The following is a 17,797-nucleotide window of genomic DNA, read 5'->3' on the forward strand; positions in this document are numbered from 1 at the left end:
TTTGTAGAAAGAATTTCAAGATATCTTTTTCTTTCACATGCAAAGGCACAAAACAAATCTCAACAAATTTAGGAGGATAGAAATTACATTAAACATCTTTTCTGACCACAACAGTATGAAACTAGAAATCAATTACAGAAAGAAAATTGGGAATAGACAAACACATGGATAACAAACAGCATGCTACTAAAAAACCAAATGGTCAATGAAGAAATCTAAGAGGAAATCAGAACATACCTTGAGGCAAATGAAAATAAAACCACGGCTTTCCAAAATGTATGGGATGCAGCCAAAGCAATTCTAAGAGTGAAGTTTATAGCAATATAGGCCTACCTCAAGAAACAAGAAAAATCTCAAACAGCCTAACCTACCATCTGAAGAAATTTAAAAAGAACAAACAAAGCCCAAATTCAGCAGAAGGAAGGAAATAATGAAGATCAGAGCAGAAATAAATAAAATACAGTCCAAAAAATAAGTAAATAAAAATGATCAATGAAACCAAGAGCTGGTTTTTGAAAAGATAAACAAAATTGATAAGCTTATAGCCAGGCTCATGAAGAAAAAAAAAAAACACAGCAAGGAACCAAATAAACAAAATAAGAAATGAAAGAGGAGAAATTACAACTGATACCACAGAAATACAATCATAAGAGAATACTATGAATAGATATATGCCAGGCAATTGGACAACCTAGAAGAAGTGGATAAATTCCTAGAAACATACAATCTTCCAAGACTGAATCAGGAAGAAATAGATAATCAAAACATACCAATTTCTAGCATTGAAATTGAACCAGTGATCAAAAAACTCCCCAAAAACAAAAGTCCAGGACTAGATGGCTTCGCGGGAGAATTCTACCATACATATAAAAAAAAGTCAATACCTATCCTTCTCAAATTATTCCTAAAAATCAAAGAGGAGAGAATACTCCAAAATTCATTCTTTGAGGCCACCATTACCCTGATACCAAAACCAGACAAAGATACTATAAAAAAGAAAATTACAGGCCACTATCTCTGATAACTATAAATGCAAAAATCCTCAACAAAATATTAGCAAACCAAAATCAACAATATATGAAAAGGATCAAACATCTTGATCAAGTGGGATTTATTTCAGGATGCAAGGATGGTTCAATACCACAAATAAATCAATGTGACACAGCACATTACTGAAATGAAGAATAGAAATCACACAATCATCTCAATAGATGCAGAAAAAGCACTTCACAAACTTCAGCACACATTCATGATAAAAATTCTCAACAAAGTGGGTATAGAGGGAACATATCTCAACATAATAAAGGACATTTATGACAAACCCACAGCTAACATCATTCTCAATGGTGAAAAGCTAAAAGGTTTTCCTCTAAAATCAAGAACAAGACAAGGATGCCCACTCTCACCACTTCAGTTTAACATAGTATTGGAAGTCCTAGCCACAGCAATCAGACAAGAACAAGAAATAAATTGCATCCAAATTGGAAGGAGGCAGTAAAACTGTCACTATATGCAGATGACTTGATACTATGTATAGAAAACCCTAAAGTCTCCACACACACACACACAAAAACTATTAGAACAATAAAGGAATTCAGTAAAGTTGCAGGACACAAGATTAATATACAGAAATCTGTTGCTTTTCTATACACTAATAATGAACCATCAGAAAGAGAAAGCAAGAAAACAATCTCATTTACAATGTTATCAAAATGAATAAAATGCCTAGGAATAAACATAACCCAGGAGAAGAAAGACCTATATTCTGCAAACTATAAGACATTGATGAAGGAAACTGAAGATGATACAAAGAAATTGGAAGATATTCCGTGTTCATGGATTGGAAGAATTAATATTACTAAAATGTCCATACTACCCAAAACACTCTCCAGATGTAGTGCAATTCCTACCAAAATACCCATGACATTTTTCACAGAACTAGAACAAATAATCCTAAAATTTGTATGGAACCAAAAAAAGGAACCTGAATAGCCAAAGCGATCTTGAGACAAAATAATAAAGCTGGAGGTATCACACACCCAGGCTTCAGACTATACTACAAAGCTACAGTAATGAAAACAGTATGGTACTGGCAAAAAAAAGACACAAAGGTCAATGGAATAGAATAGAGAGCTCAGAAATAAACCCATGCACATAAACTCATCTACAACAAGGAAGGCAAAAATATACGATGGGGGAAAGACATTCCCTTTGATCTCAGCTGGCTGTGGAGTGGCTGCAGCTGTGGCAGCTTGAAGCAGGATCTCAATTCCCCAACCAGGGATTGAACCGGGGCTGCAGTGCTGCCCTGGCTCTTGTATGCTTTGAAGAAAGAATTTGGCAAAGAGACAAAAAGTAGTGAGGCAAGTAAAGTGTCTATTAGGAGAGAAGTTACATGCAGAGAAAGCACGGGCAGGCTCACAGAGAGAGAGAGAAAAAGAGTGTGAGAGAGAGAGAGTTGCGTGCTTTGGGGATGGGTTAAATCATTTATGTGGGGGCAGTTCTACTGGGTCTTTGTTTTCCTCTGGCCAATCATCTTGCTTCATTTCACACATCTAATCGGACCCAGGGCCCTCTCCAATATGCGCATACATCCTTTAGCCAAGACGGATTTCAGTGTGAGGGTCTCTGGGAGATTGACAACACCTATTATGGGACACCACCTCCCTCCCTTTTTGACCACTGAGGAGCCTTTCTGCACATGTGCAGTCAGGGAGGTCTCCTTGACCTCAAGAATGATAGATGTGGTCATCTTATCTCTTTACTCCAGCAGAGCTCAGCTCCTCACCTCTCCTCCATTAACTTTTTCCTTGAACTGTCAGGAGGAGACAAGTTCCAATTTACTCAGCTTGACAAATGCCAGCTATTCAGCCCAAGGGCCCATCTACCTCCTACCTCATCTTCCACAAGTGGTGTTGAGAAAACTGGACAGCTGCATGTAAAATAATGAAATTAGAACATTTTTTAACACCATATACAAAAATAAACTCAAAATGCATTAAAGACCTAAATGTAAGACTGACCAGAAAGCTCCTAGAAAAAAATATAGGCAGTACACTCTTTGACATAAGTCTTAGCAATATTTCTTTGGGGTCTGACTTCTCAAGCCAAGGAACCAAAAGCAAAAATAAACAAGTGGGATCTAATCAAACTTAAAAGCTTTTGCACAGAAAAGGAAACCATCAACAAAATTAAATAACAGCTTACTGAATGGGAGAAGATATTTGCAATTGATATGTCTGGCAGGGGTTAACAAAGAGCTCATAAAACTCAATATCAAAAAACCCCACAAACAACCCAATTTAAAAATGGACAGAAGACCTGAATAGACAGTTTTCCAAAGATACACAAATAGCCAACAGGCACATGAAAAGATGCTCAACATCACTAATCATCAGAGAAATGCAAGTCAAAACCACAATGAGCTACCTCCTCACACCAATTAGAATGGCTATTACCAAAAAGACAAGAAATAACAAATGTTGGCGAGAATGTGAGAAAAGAGAACTCTCATGCACTGTTGATGGGAGTGCAGATTGGTGCAGCCCCTATGGAAAACAGTATGGAATTTCCTCAGAAAATTAAAAATAGAACTACCATATAATCCAGCAATACCACTACTGGGTATCTATACAAGGAAAACAAAAATACTAATTCAAAAAGATATATGCACCCCGATGTTCATAGCAGCATTATTTACAATAGCAAAGATATGGGAAACAATCTAAATGCCCATCAACAGATGAGTGGATAAAGAAGATGTGGTACGTATATACAGTGGAATACTACTAACCCATAAAAAACAATGAAATATTGCCATTTGCAACAACACGGATGGACCTGGAGGGTATTACACTTAGTGAATTAAGTCAGACAGAGAAAGACAAATACTGTATGTTTTCACTTATATGTGGAAACTAAAAAATACAATGAATGAATACAACAAAACAGAAAACAGACTCACAGATACAGAGAACAAACTAGTGGTTCCAGTGGGGAGAGAGGAGGACACAGAACCAATAAGGGGAAGGGTATTAAAAGGTATAAACCACTAGGTATAAAATAAACAAGGTACAAGGATGTAATAAGGTACAGCACAGAGAATATAGCCAATATTTTATAATAACTTTAAGTGGCTTATAAACTATAAAAATCTTTAATCACTATCTTGTATACCTTAAACTAATATAATGTACATCAACTATACTTCAACTTAAAAAGATATCCTGGGCTTCCCTGGTGGTGCAGTGGTTAAGAATCCACCTGCCAAGGCAGGGGACATGGATTCGATCCCTGGTATGGGAAGATTCCACATGCCACGGAGCAACTAAGCCCGTGCACCACAACTACAGAGCCTGTGCTCTAGCACCCACGAGCCACAACTACTGAGCCCGCGTGCCACAACTACTGAAGCCTGCATGCCTAGAGCCCGTGCTCCACAACAAGAGAAGCCACCGCAATACGTCAGCGCACCACAACGAAGGGTAGCCCTTGCTCTCCGCAACTCGAAAAAGCAATGAAGACCCAACACAGCCAAAAATAAAATAATTTATTTTTAAAAAATTTTAAAAATAAAAAGATCTTTTTCTTCACTATCATATATTCATTCAGTCATCCAATGTTTACTGAGAAACTATTGTGCATCTGAACTTCTGGAGTGCTACTGATGGAAAGATAACAACACAGTCACTCCCTTCTGAAACTGCAGTCATTTGGAAAGACTGATATGTAACCTCTAGTATCCATTCTCCCTCTAATTTTATTTTATTTTCATAGTGGAGACCAGAAATTTTATTATATAAGAAATTCTATACAACAGATTGGATCAGTTAGGAAGGTGTTTAGCTGCAAGTAACAGAAAAATTTGACTTATAGTGCTTTCAATACATGGGATTTTGAGAAATATATATATATATATATATATATTTTTTTTTTTTTTTTCGGTACGCGGGCCTCTCACTGCTGTGGCCTCTCCCATTGCAGAGCACAGGCTCCGGACACGCAGGATCAGCGGCCATGGCTCACGGGCCCAGCCGCTCTACGGCATGTGGGATCCTCCCGGACCTGGGCACGAACCCATGTCCCCTGCATTGGCAGGCGGACTCTCAACCACTGCGCCACCAGGGAAGCCCTATATTTTTAAAATTGGAGTAAAATTGCTTTACAACGTTGTGTTAGTTTCTGCTGTACAATGAAGAGAGTCAGCTATATGTATACATATATCCCCTCCCTCTTGCGTCTCCCTCCCACCCACCCCCATCCCACCCATCTAGGTTGTCACAGAGCACCGAGCTGAACTCCCTGTGCTATACATCAGGTTCCCACTAGCTATCTATTTTACACATGGTAGTGTATTTTAACAGAGCCCCTGAATTTAGCTGGATGCATGGCCCCTGAGCTGGAGACTACATTCCCCAGGCCCCTTTGCAGTGAGGTGTGGTCATGCGACTAAGTCTTGGCCAATGGGATGGCAGCAGGTGTGATGCTCTCACTTCCAGTGACTTCCTTATAAGGAAGATGACTGCCCTCCACTTCCTGTCCCTTTCCCTTCCTGCAGGCTGGGTTGCAGACATGGGGATGGGGGTCCCAGGCTCGGCCTTGTGGACTAGGTGATGCCCCAGGGAAGGCAGAGCAGTGAGCTGGAAGGGCCCCTGGACCCCCTGCCAGCCTCAACTTTCCTACGAGATGGGGCCAACCTCTGATCTTGCTCAGACAAGGCTATGGGGCCTCAGGTGAAGCAGCCACACTGACATGCTAACACAGACCCCTGAACTGACATTGGAATATTGTGATCCTTTCTCTAAGTATGTCAGACGAGAAGTGAGCTCAAGTCAGGGTGCAGGAGTTCGGAAGGTCGGGAACTTGAATCAGCCTACAGACCTTCCCCTCCCTCCGTTCCCTTCACTCATGGTCTCTGCACTGTTTCGCACGTGACTGTGCTGGTCCATTGCGCTAAACACCCTCCACCACTTCCTCTCACTTAGTTCCCTCCATAGCTGGCATCGCTGTCTCTGAGACTGAGCCTGGTGTGCCCTGCTCATGGCTGTGTCCTCAGGACTGAGAAGGTGGTTGGCGTAGGTAGGTGATAAGTAAACATTTCCTGGTTACTCCACGGGCAGTTACTGTGCACAGTGACACATCTGCTATGGGGAATGCTGGCCCAGAGGAGAGTGCTCCAGAGTTCCCTGGTGAAGCCGAGAAAGGCTTCCTGGAGGAGGGGCTGCATGAAGGGAGATTCTCCAGGCTGATGAGGGGAGAGGACATCGCAGGTGTGGGAACCATGGGGACCAGGGTTCAGGGTGTGAACACACTGGGTGACTGAGAACTGCTCTGCGGAGGGGCTGGGGCAGCAGGTGAGCCTCAGAGGAGGTGGAGAGAGCCTCTGAGGGGTGTAACGTAAATGGCCAACACCAGATCTGATCTTAACAATATTGCCCTGAGGCCTGGGAGGGAGGCTCTGGGCTGATTTGTCAAATAAGAAATTTCCAGAGGGCAGACAGCAGAAGCAAGAAGAACTACAATCCTGCAGCCTGTGGAACAAAAACCACATTCACAGAAAGAGAAACAAGATGAAAAGGCAGAGGGCTACATACCAGATGAAGGAACAAGATAAAACCCCAGAAAAGCAACTAAATGAAGTGGAGATAGGCAACCTTCCAGAAAAAGAATTCAGAATAATGATAGTGAAGATGGTCCAGAACCTCAGAAAAAGAATGGAGGCAAAGATCGAGAAGATGCAAGAAATGTTTAACAAAGACCTAGAAGAATTAAAGAACAAACAAACAGAGATGAACAATACAATAACTGAAATGAAAACTACACTAGAAGGAATCAATAGCAGAATAACTGAGGCAGAAGAACGGATAAGTGACCTGGAAGACAGAATGGTGGAATTCACTGCTGCGGAACAGAATAAAGAAAAAAGAATGAAAAGAAATGAAGACAGCCTAACAGACCTCTAGGACAACATTAGACGCAATAACATTCACATTATAGGGGTCCCAGAAGGAGAAGAGAGAGGGAGAGGACTCCAGAAAATATGTGAAGAGATTATAGTTGAAAACTTCCCTAACATAGTAAAGGAAATAGCCACCCAAGTCTAGGAAGCACAGAGAATCCCATACAGGATAAACCCAAGGAGAAATATGCCGAGAAACATAGCAATCAAACCTATTCCATGCAAATGGAAATCAAAAGAAAGCTGGAGTAGCAATACTCATATCGGATAAAATAGACTTTAAAATAAAGAATGTTACAAGAGACAAGGAAGGACACTACATAATGATCAAGGGATCAATGAAAGAAGAAGATATAACAATTATAAACATATATGTACCCAACATAGGAGCACCTCAATACATAATGCAACTGCTAACAGCTATAAAAGAGGAAATCCACAGTAATATCTATTTTACACATGGTAGTGTATTTTAACAGAGCCCCTGAATTTAGCTGGATGCATGGCCCCTGAGCTGGAGACTACATTCCCCAGGCCCCTTTGCAGTGAGGTGTGGTCATGCGACTAAGTCTTGGCCAATGGGATGGCAGCAGGTGTGATGCTCTCACTTCCAGTGACTTCCTTATAAGGAAGATGACTGCCCTCCACTTCCTGTCCCTTTCCCTTCCTGCAGGCTGGGTTGCAGACATGGGGATGGGGGTCCCAGGCTCGGCCTTGTGGACTAGGTGATGCCCCAGGGAAGGCAGAGCAGTGAGCTGGAAGGGCCCCTGGACCCCCTGCCAGCCTCAACTTTCCTACGAGATGGGGCCAACCTCTGATCTTGCTCAGACAAGGCTATGGGGCCTCAGGTGAAGCAGCCACACTGACATGCTAACACAGACCCCTGAACTGACATTGGAATATTGTGATCCTTTCTCTAAGTATGTCAGACGAGAAGTGAGCTCAAGTCAGGGTGCAGGAGTTCGGAAGGTCGGGAACTTGAATCAGCCTACAGACCTTCCCCTCCCTCCGTTCCCTTCACTCATGGTCTCTGCACTGTTTCGCACGTGACTGTGCTGGTCCATTGCGCTAAACACCCTCCACCACTTCCTCTCACTTAGTTCCCTCCATAGCTGGCATCGCTGTCTCTGAGACTGAGCCTGGTGTGCCCTGCTCATGGCTGTGTCCTCAGGACTGAGAAGGTGGTTGGCGTAGGTAGGTGATAAGTAAACATTTCCTGGTTACTCCACGGGCAGTTACTGTGCACAGTGACACATCTGCTATGGGGAATGCTGGCCCAGAGGAGAGTGCTCCAGAGTTCCCTGGTGAAGCCGAGAAAGGCTTCCTGGAGGAGGGGCTGCATGAAGGGAGATTCTCCAGGCTGATGAGGGGAGAGGACATCGCAGGTGTGGGAACCATGGGGACCAGGGCTCAGGGTGTGAACGCACTGGGTGACTGAGAACTGCTCTGCGGAGGGGCTGGTGAGCCTCAGAGGGGGTGGAGAGAGCCTCTGAGGGGTGTGGCGTGACTGGCCCAAACCAGATCTGGTCTTAACAATATTGCCCTGCGGCCCGGGAGGGAGGCTCTGGGCTGATTTGTCAAATAAGAAATTTCCCAGAGCAGAGATTGTAAACTGCAGGACCCAGGCTGGGGGACCCCCAGGTGTTTGCTTAACCTGGTCAGTGCTGAATCTGAGTTAGTGTCCAACGCTCGAAAATTAAGAAGTTTTGCCTAAAGTGCTCATTTCTGCACGTTCTTGAGCAGTCAGGGCTCAGATCCCACACGGCTGATCCCTGAGACCCACGCCACGTGGCAGCCGTGGCTGGTGCCGAGCAGCGGACACCCCCTCGTGGGGCACACTCTCACCAGCGCCCCAGGCCCTCCTGGTCCATAGTTTCCTGTCACCACCTGCCCGTGGGTGTCCTGAGGATTCACCTTGGCATCAATTCATATTCACTGAATGGACCTTTGGACATTTGAGACCCTTCTTGACCTTGAGAAGGTTTGACCCTCAAGTCAGAGGATGGAGACAGAGAAGCAGTTCATCAAGTCACAGCACAGCATCCCATCAGGGAAATGGAGGGGGAGAACCTTGATTCCAGTCCATGAGGGTGTGGCTGGGAGAATAGTGGCCCCAAAGGTGTCCACACCCTGATCCCCGGGACCTGTGACGGTGTTACCTTACCCGGGAGAGGGGGGCTTGCAGATGTGATTAGGGGTCCAGACCTTGAAATACAGAGTGCATTCTGGATTATCCAGGTGGGCCCAATCTAATCCATCAGTTGTTAAAATATGACAGCCTTTCACTGGTATTGATCCCAGAACATCCTCTGTGGCCCGTAACAGGGGACCTCTGCCCTCTAAAGACCCACAACTACTTCTTAGGATGATGCTGAGGCTGTGTCTGAGGGACGGGCATGACCAGGACATGGACGGTAGACCCCGGACCTTGGCCCCCTCCCCAATTTCCCCGACATTCACTCTTTCTACTGACATTGCTGACTCTGTATTGTAGGCCAGGTCCTCCCTGGGTGCTGGGTGTGCGCAGCAGTGGGAAGATCAAGTCCTGCAGGTCAACCCACGTGTCAGAGATTCCAGGAGGCAGAGACAGCGAGGGGCAGAGAGGAGGCCTGCACCATGTGGATTCCAGGAGGGAGGTCATTTTGGCTTCACCTCAAACATTATCAGTTGGATTCCCAGAAGACTGGCTGCGCTCTCAATGTCCAATGTGACAAACCTCTGCTGTGTCCCGTAGCTGCAGGCCTCATCCTTGGCATCTCCCTGGATCTGGGAGAAGCAGCAGCGCTGTCCTGTGGGCTGGAGGGGGTGGACCTTCCTGAAAGATCTGAGGTCTCAGAGAGCAGGGTGTCCTGGATGGTGGCAGGTGGGAGAGTAAGTGTGGGGTACACCCAGAAACCAGGTAAGGGGAGACACCCTGCTGTAAGGCTGGAGGAGTCCTAGAGCGATGGCCCACTGCATCTGGGGTCAGTGAGTGGTTTGCCTTGTATGCGTGACTATGGGCAAGAGAAATGAGAGAGAGAGAGAGGTGATACTGACTGACGGTGACGCCGAGGGAACACTGACAAGGTTGAGCAACGTCAGCTCTCCCTCGGGTATAAAGTGAAAATCATCTCAAGTGAGTGGACTCGACTCAGGGAGACTCTCTCCTTCCAGACGACAGGCGGGAAATGAAAGGGATGTTCTGACTAAATGTTAATGCCCACAGGCAGGTGTGAAAGGCGAGGTTATAGGGAACCAGAAAATCAAGCTTGATCCAAGAGAAAAAAATACAATGGTATTATTTTTACGTTATCATTATATCCTGTTCCTGTTCTTCTTCTAAAGTCTAGGCTTAAGCATTAGGACTGAGGGGATAAGAAATATGGGTCGAGGCAGCCAGGCGACAAAAAAAATACATACATTAACATGAAGAAATATCTGAGTCCAGGGTCATAGATATGAGAAAGCATGTGATAAAAGCCTTTGAAATCTAGTGCTTCATTCACAAGTGCCCTGAAATATAGCATGACAGAGTTCAAAATTATTTCTGCACCCTTTACTGCAAAGTCCATCTTGTGAACGTGAAGTTAATAACCACCACATTTATGGAGCATCTCCTGGGTGACAGGCCTTGTGCTAAGGGGCTTAGATGGATTATCTCATTCCATCCTCTCCCAGTGAGGTAGGTTCTGCTCTCATCCACACTCACCAACGAGGAAGCTGAGGCACAGAGAGGTTACAGAGTTGGCCACACATCCAGGGAGGGGTGGAGCCAGGACCCCACACAAGCGAGTTCCCCTCCCAGCTGGTGGGCCCTCAGCGCCCAGGATGGAGCATGGTGTGGGGGGAGCCGCCTAAGACACACGGGCCACGGAAATAATGACAACATGGGAGAGTCCTACCTTACTCGAGGTTTAGATTTAAATTGAGTTCGCTTAAAAATTACAAGTTACCCAGTACTGGAACAGATCACAGCTGGATTTTTTTTCTCTCTCTGTTGAACATAAGATGAAATACATGCCTGTTTGTAGGGCCGTTGTGAATGAAAACATAATTTTAAACACTGGTTCACGTCAGAATGATGAGATACTCACCCCCTGGAGACAGATGAGGGGACAGCAGATGCCCATCCCCCGACTCCTCTGCATTTGGGGTGTGGACTCCTTGACAGGAATGACCCAAACGGTTTACATAGTTCTCCCTCCCCCTCCCCCTCCCCCTCCCCGTTGCTGAGTGTAGATATCTGGAATTAACACCTAGATGAGTGTGTGCCAGGATCCCGCTGTGTGCCGCATCGTAGCTTGGGAGAAGGTTCCTTGGTCGACACCCACACAGTGAGCTCCCCACGTTGACTTGCGGTTCCCTCTGCGCACGATGACCCAGGGCTGGGTCAGCCCCTCTCCAGTCCCGCCACATCTGCTCCTGCTGGGGGAGGTGCTGACTGACCAAGAATCAGTGTGTCTGTCCCCACCCTGCTCATGCCAGTTGTATCTGCTATTGAGTTTAGATACTTTAATAAATCATCAGAGGTGAATAAGATAATAGGGCAAAATGGGGTTGTTCTTTCTATGAAACCTGAATTGGAAGCCTTAGGTTTACTCAATAAAGAGAGATGCTTTAAAAAGTCCTTTCGAATTAAGTTTGGATGAAGCAACTGTAGAGAACTGGGTAAAAACTTTGAAGGATTTTGTACCGAGATGGTAAGTTTCATCATCTTATTTGAAAAAAAACAAAAACAAAACCCTAGAACTATAGCTCCTAAAAACTATATGATGGCTGTGCTGAGGTAACAGAAAGAAAGCCCAACTCCAGTTATCAAATCCATACTCAAAATATTAGCAAACAATTGTACATTCACATACTTTAGGTTAAAAAATATTTTCAAGAAGTATAGCTCTTATTTTTATCATGATTCCACATCTTATTCCCCTTTATTCAGATAACCACACCAACTAAAGAGACATCTACTCTGCTCATAGGCAGGAAGAGGAAAGACAGCCTTACTTTGGGGAACAGAGATTTTTCTTTTATGCTTTGATTCTCAGCTCGCTCGGCTCAACGCTGATTCCTCCTTCCCCCGACAGCTCTGCCCTCACCGTCTCTGCCTCCCCCATCGCTGGCTTCCGTCCTCTCCGCTCCCACCCGATTCCAAACTTACTCTCCCTTCACCTGAGTGAAGCTGTGGCCTCTGCTCACCCCACCCCCTTCCATCCCCACGACCTGAGATACTGTCCACGTGTTGGCTGAGGGTCAGGCGCTTTAAAAATGCCATTTAAGTGAAAGCTCAGCGTTGTACCATCACACCCGATGCTTTTTACATGCTGGCGTCAAGAACTGCGACCACGCTGTCAGAGAAAGGGCACTTCAGCGAGACTTCGAGAAGAAGCCGCACACAGCGCCCCGCACAGCGGCTCACACGCCGTAAGGATCAAACACAGCGGATCCGCTTTATCCCCGCAGCCGTCCTCCCAGGGGGAACCCTGGGTCTGTGTGGAGCGTGGTGAGGTGTGGGCGGAGGGCCTGTGAGTCTTGCGGCCGGGGTGTGGCCGTGGGAGAAGCTGGCGTGGACGTCGTGCAGCCCCCGGCTGCCTCTGAGACCTCCCTTCCCAGGGGACATTTCCCTCCCCAGAAGTCTCACTTCCCAGGGCGCACACCAGAGGGCCGTGTCCCAGCCTCCCTTGCAGCGGGGCCCCGTCATGTGACCCCGGCCCACCAATCCGAAGCCTCCCGTGAGCCTCTGCTCCGGAAGAGAGAAGGTGGAGCTGGCAGAAGCGGTGAAGGCGGTGGAGCTGGCGGGGAGCCAGGCCTCGGGGGGTGGGTGGAGAGAAAAGGTCGAGTTCTCGGGGCCAGCGGCGGCGGCGGCGGGGTCTGGCTGTGTGGCCCTGGTGTGAGGCAGGCGTCCCCACGAGGGGCCTGAGAGCCTCCTGACATGCACCCTGGCCGCCCACCTGGCGGCTTCACCTGGGGCGGTTGGAAATGCTCAGGCTCGGACCCCGCCCAGACCTGCGCGCACATGAAGGCTCAGGGACAGTGAAACGCGCTCCTTTTCCCCTTCACCCAGCTGCAGGGGTTCCTGTCCTTACAGTTACCAACCCTGATGATGTAGAAGCCCTGGGAGGACTTAACCAGGGAGTGCGGTGATCTGGTTTATCCTTTACATGAATGTCCTGCTGCTGGGCTCAAGAGGGGCGGAGGGGAGGCCAGGCCAGGAGGCCACGACTTGTCCAGAGAAAACATGTCGTTGTCACAAGGTAGGCAGACATGCACATGCCCTGTGCAAGGACCGAGACACACACCTGCACACTTAGACGCACACATCGCAGATGCTCACACACACAGACTCCCATGCGCAAATTCAGAAACATCCCTATTTATACAGAGAACACAGACCCGCAAAGACACAGGTGAGGGTGCTGGCCCCAAAGCTGCTTTTTTGTCTTGTGCCCCTAGAGCCAGAGGACTGAACCAAGCCTGCCTGGCTTTGCTCCCCTCGTGCTGCAGAAAACCTTGCAACTGAATTAAATATCCACGAGCCCCGGGAGCCTGGTTTGGGGAGATTGGATCCGGTGATGAGAAGTCCCAGCTCCAGGCCAGATGAGATGCCTGTGGTCCTGCCTCTCTCAGGGAGGATCACTCAGCTGAGCCCCCGTGGCTGCAGATCAATATGGACCAAATGCTAACGGCTTTTTAGCTGGGGACCAGCATTGAACCGGGGCAGTGTGTGCCGGCAGGGGGCACCTTTGCCTTCCACAGGGCAGAGCGGGTCAGCCACGGGCTGTGACCCGGGTTGGTGACCTGGGGTGTATCAGGTGTGCATCAGCGGGGTGTTCTGACGTTGGGGACATCAGCTTCCGTCCACGCTCAGCTGTAAACACTATTCATACCTTGGTGTGTCTATCCCACCAATCAATTACAAGGGAAGAAAATCACATTTGAGAGATAGTCAGACATTCTATAGTATATTGCACTTCAAATTATAATTTTATGAAATCTCATTATTTGTGTCTAGACTGAAAGAGATTTAATTGTGATGACTTAACTGCATTTCCTGTAGCTCTTATGAGGAATGCTGTTTTTCTAAAGGTCCTCTGTTTCAGTCACTGAGAGTGGTTTTTTCCTGATGTGTCTGGAACTGAGCAGCACCATCAGGGGCTTCTAGAAGTCTCTGGGAGTCTCAGGGTTTGATTCTGGAAGGACATGATATCCATTCTGGGCTGCTTGCTTCCCTCACTGTTATTGTCATCGTCACCACCATTATCATCACTGCCGTCATTACCAACATCACTGACGTCATCACCGTCGTCATCGTCGTCATGATTGCAGCCATCACTGAATGTGATACTCACAAGTCCTGGCACTGCTCTAAGTGCTTTCAATCTATTACTCTTTTAACGTCATCACAAGTCTATAAGATAGTGTCACCATCCCCACTTGAATGATGAAGAAGTTGAAGCGCAGAGAGGTTAAGAGACACCTAATGTTGAATAGGTAGTGAGCTGCAGAGTCTGGGCTCAGACCCACCAGCCTGGTCCGACATCCAGGCGCTTACCCACTCTCTGTTTTGCACAACACGCCCCCGATCTCCCTCGACAGTCTTTGCTCTCCATCACTGGGATTGTGTCCTCACCTCAGCTGTTCCCAGAATGTCCTTCGCTGCCCCTAAGCCTCTGTCAACATGCTCATCCTCCAGACTTCCCTCGGGTCCACCTTCTCAGGAAGGCCCTGCTAGCATCTCTCCCCAGCTCTGGACGCTCACAGCGCTGCTGCTGTCCCCTCCCGACACTGACCACCTGCAGCACTGTCCTGAGGACCACAGAGGCAGCGCTCCGGTTGGATAGACTCTAGGGCCCTAAGCACCTCCCCAGAATGTCCAGGGACAGCCTGTTGTTAACCCTGATGATGGCACCGGCTCAGGGAGGAGGTGTTTATCACCTGAAATTCCTGGTCTCTCAATGTCCTCACGTCGCAGCCCACAGAAACGACATGGCCATGGCATCATTCGCGTTTGACAGGCATCTGCTGCCCCCCCCCCCAGCGTGGGGCCCCCGGCTCTGGATGTAAGCGTGTGATGTGGGCAACTGAGAGATACTGAATTTGAATGAAATAAGACTGAAGCAGAGAAGCCTGTCTTCCCCCACAAGGCGACTGTGCCGGCACCTCTGAAAGGGAACTCACTCTCCATCTGATCTCCCTGCTGGAGACTCCATTATCTTTTCTTACAGAGAATCTAGCCTCTAAACCTACACAATTTTCCTGCTGTAGCAAGATGCGGACAGGGACCTAGAACAGCATCTGTGTAACAGACCCAGACTGGGCTTCCCCACTGACAGCTGACAGGAGCAAACCAACCTCCCTGTGAGCACGCCCCCTTCCTAGGCAGCCCAGGAAGGAGTGGCCTCTGCCACTGTCCCCTCTGAGACCCCAGCCCCAGGAAAGGACCCCCATCTCCCCTGGCCAATGTGCAGATGAGAAGACCAACCTGAACGATGTTCACTCAGTGCCGGCCATGCTAGAGGAGCTCTGATCACAGGAGCAGTTCACTCAGTCCTCACCCTGATGTGGGGAGAGTTTATGCCCAGTTTTCGGATGAGGAAACTGAGGCACAGAGTGGGCCATTCCGTGTTCAAGGACACACGCCGGTGAGTGACAGGACTAAGCTTGTCATCACCATTACCGTTATCTTCTCCACAATCATAATCACCCTCATATCAACACCATTGTCATCACTGCCCCTCCCGTCTTCCTTTTTCCTTAATAAGAGTCTTTCTTTTTCATGTCGTTGATTTCTTTGAGAAAGCAGAGTCCTTTTTTTCCTTTGTGGTTTGGCTTAACTAGTTTCTCTATAAAATAACTTTTTACAAATTATATATATATTATTCAGATACAAGGTAAATATTCAGACATTATGAAATTAAGACTAAACAATCATTTATAGAATAAGAAGAGAAAAAACGAATAATTCATGTTCACTAGTAATATTTTGATGGTTCTCCTTCTTTGTTTTTATTCAAAGGTATGCAAAACTTTTCTTTCACCAAACACAGGATAATACGGCATGTGTTATTTCATAACTGCTTCTTCCACTGGACACTATGTTGTAACATCTCATGCCCGCTCTCACCCATCTACCTGTGCCTCGTGATGTGAAGCCCTCACAGGTGACACCAGCCGGCCTCTCCCACCTGTCCTCCTCGCTGCTCAGTGGGGCGAGCGTCTGCACCCCAGTCCCCCACGTCCCATAGGAACCCCACCTGTTCATGGTCGTCAGTTCCTGACCTGCCTCCTATGGGAGACCCCCTCCCCACGTGGGTCATAGCTCATAAATGATCCCGCTTAATGCCTTGTCACATTTCCCGAGAAACTTCTCACTCCAGACGCTGGATGGGTACTGGGGACACAGAGACACCCCCGCTGACCTTTCTTGAGCACTGACAGGCACCAGGCATTTACTATTTACGTGTCTGGCGTCCATAATCCCATAGCAACCCCATGAGGTACGTTCTGTTATGTCCCTGATTCAGGCATAGAGAAGGTGAGGTAGAGGTTGCACAGGTGAGAAGCCAGGCTTCACTACAGGCCATCAGAATCCAGAGCTGAGGCCCTAACCGTCCTGCTTGTCCATAGTCCCTGCCTGTGAGGAGGCCACCCTCCATCAGAGGACTCTCCACCTGCCCAGTCCTGTGTCCTGAGAAAGGCCAACCCGAGCCCTAAGTGCTCTGTGCATCTAGAACTCGTTTAGTTGTAAAGGACAGAAAACCCAACTCTGACCGGCTTTAGGCAAAATGAAGGGTTTCAGATTCAAGCTCCTCCACAGTCTAGGGCCAGAGCTGGCCTCTCCAAGGTTGGATTCGGACCCGGTGATGCTATCAGGGCTCACTTTCCCTCTCTCCCTCTCACTGTCTGGTTTCTTCTTCCGGGTCAGCTTCATGCTCAGATACACTCTCCCTGATGGACGCAGAATGGCTGCGGCGTCTCCGGACCTCACACTCTCTCAGCTCCAAGTCCAGTGGGAGGTCCCCTGCCTCTCTCCTGGAATTTGCACCAATGGAATGTGACAGGAGTGACGGGTGTCCCCTCTGATAGAAGCTTTAGGAACCATGTGTCACTCTTTTCCCTGCCGCAGTGAACAGCAGTGTTCCAGATAGAAGCTGCCTCGGTAGGCTGGGCCCTGGAGCGACAATGATGTGGGGCAAATCCACAGCCAAGACAAGATGAACATGAAGCCTGAGCAAGGACTAGCCTCTGTTTTTGTGACTACTAGACCTGGGGTTGTTTGCTACTGCAGCATAACCTAGCACACCCTGCCGGATCCTCCAGTCCACGAACGTGGTGTGTGTCGGCCGAGGGTCTGGATCTGGGCATCTCTGTGTCTTGTTTCCCCCGCAGAGCCGAGTCCACACGGGGACCCAATCAATACCTGGTGACTGATGGGTGCCAGTGACCTGTCCACGTCGCTCCTGTTTCTCTGGGCTCTGGACTGGTTCCCTTTTCCTATAAAGTCTCTCTGGCCACTTGCCCTCCTGGCTTCAGCCCAAAGCGCCCAGCAGGCCTCCAGGCACCGGTCGGGAGGTGATAAGCTCCGGCTCACCCGGCTGAACCCTGGGAATGAGTCTGGTTTCCATCAGGCCTCCTTGTGAGCTTGGGCGTCACGGGATCTTCCCCGGAGAAGGCAGCTAGGAGGCTGCCTTAAACTGACACAGGAAGGGAAGTAAAGCCCATCACCAGTTTTCCAAAACATGTTTTTCTGTACAATTGTGGAAAAAATAGGGCACTGGCTGCCACAATGTTCCCTGAAGTCAGAAAGAGCCAGGGCTCTAATTTAGCCTTTGTTCAGCTGCAGACTCACCGGCGCTCCACGAG

At 47.7% G+C, this 17,797-nt stretch overlaps 1 pseudogene; it reads left to right on the plus strand.

Annotated features, from left to right (window-relative positions):
• The first annotated feature begins 8,219 nt into the window (after positions 1–8,219).
• The window catches only part of LOC102995678 (proton-coupled zinc antiporter SLC30A9, mitochondrial-like), a 69,316-nt pseudogene continuing 59,738 nt past the window's right edge, over positions 8,220–17,797 (plus strand).

This window comes from Physeter macrocephalus, chromosome 19, assembly GCF_002837175.3.
Source record: "Physeter macrocephalus isolate SW-GA chromosome 19, ASM283717v5, whole genome shotgun sequence".
Classification (NCBI taxonomy): Eukaryota; Metazoa; Chordata; class Mammalia; order Artiodactyla; family Physeteridae; genus Physeter; species Physeter macrocephalus.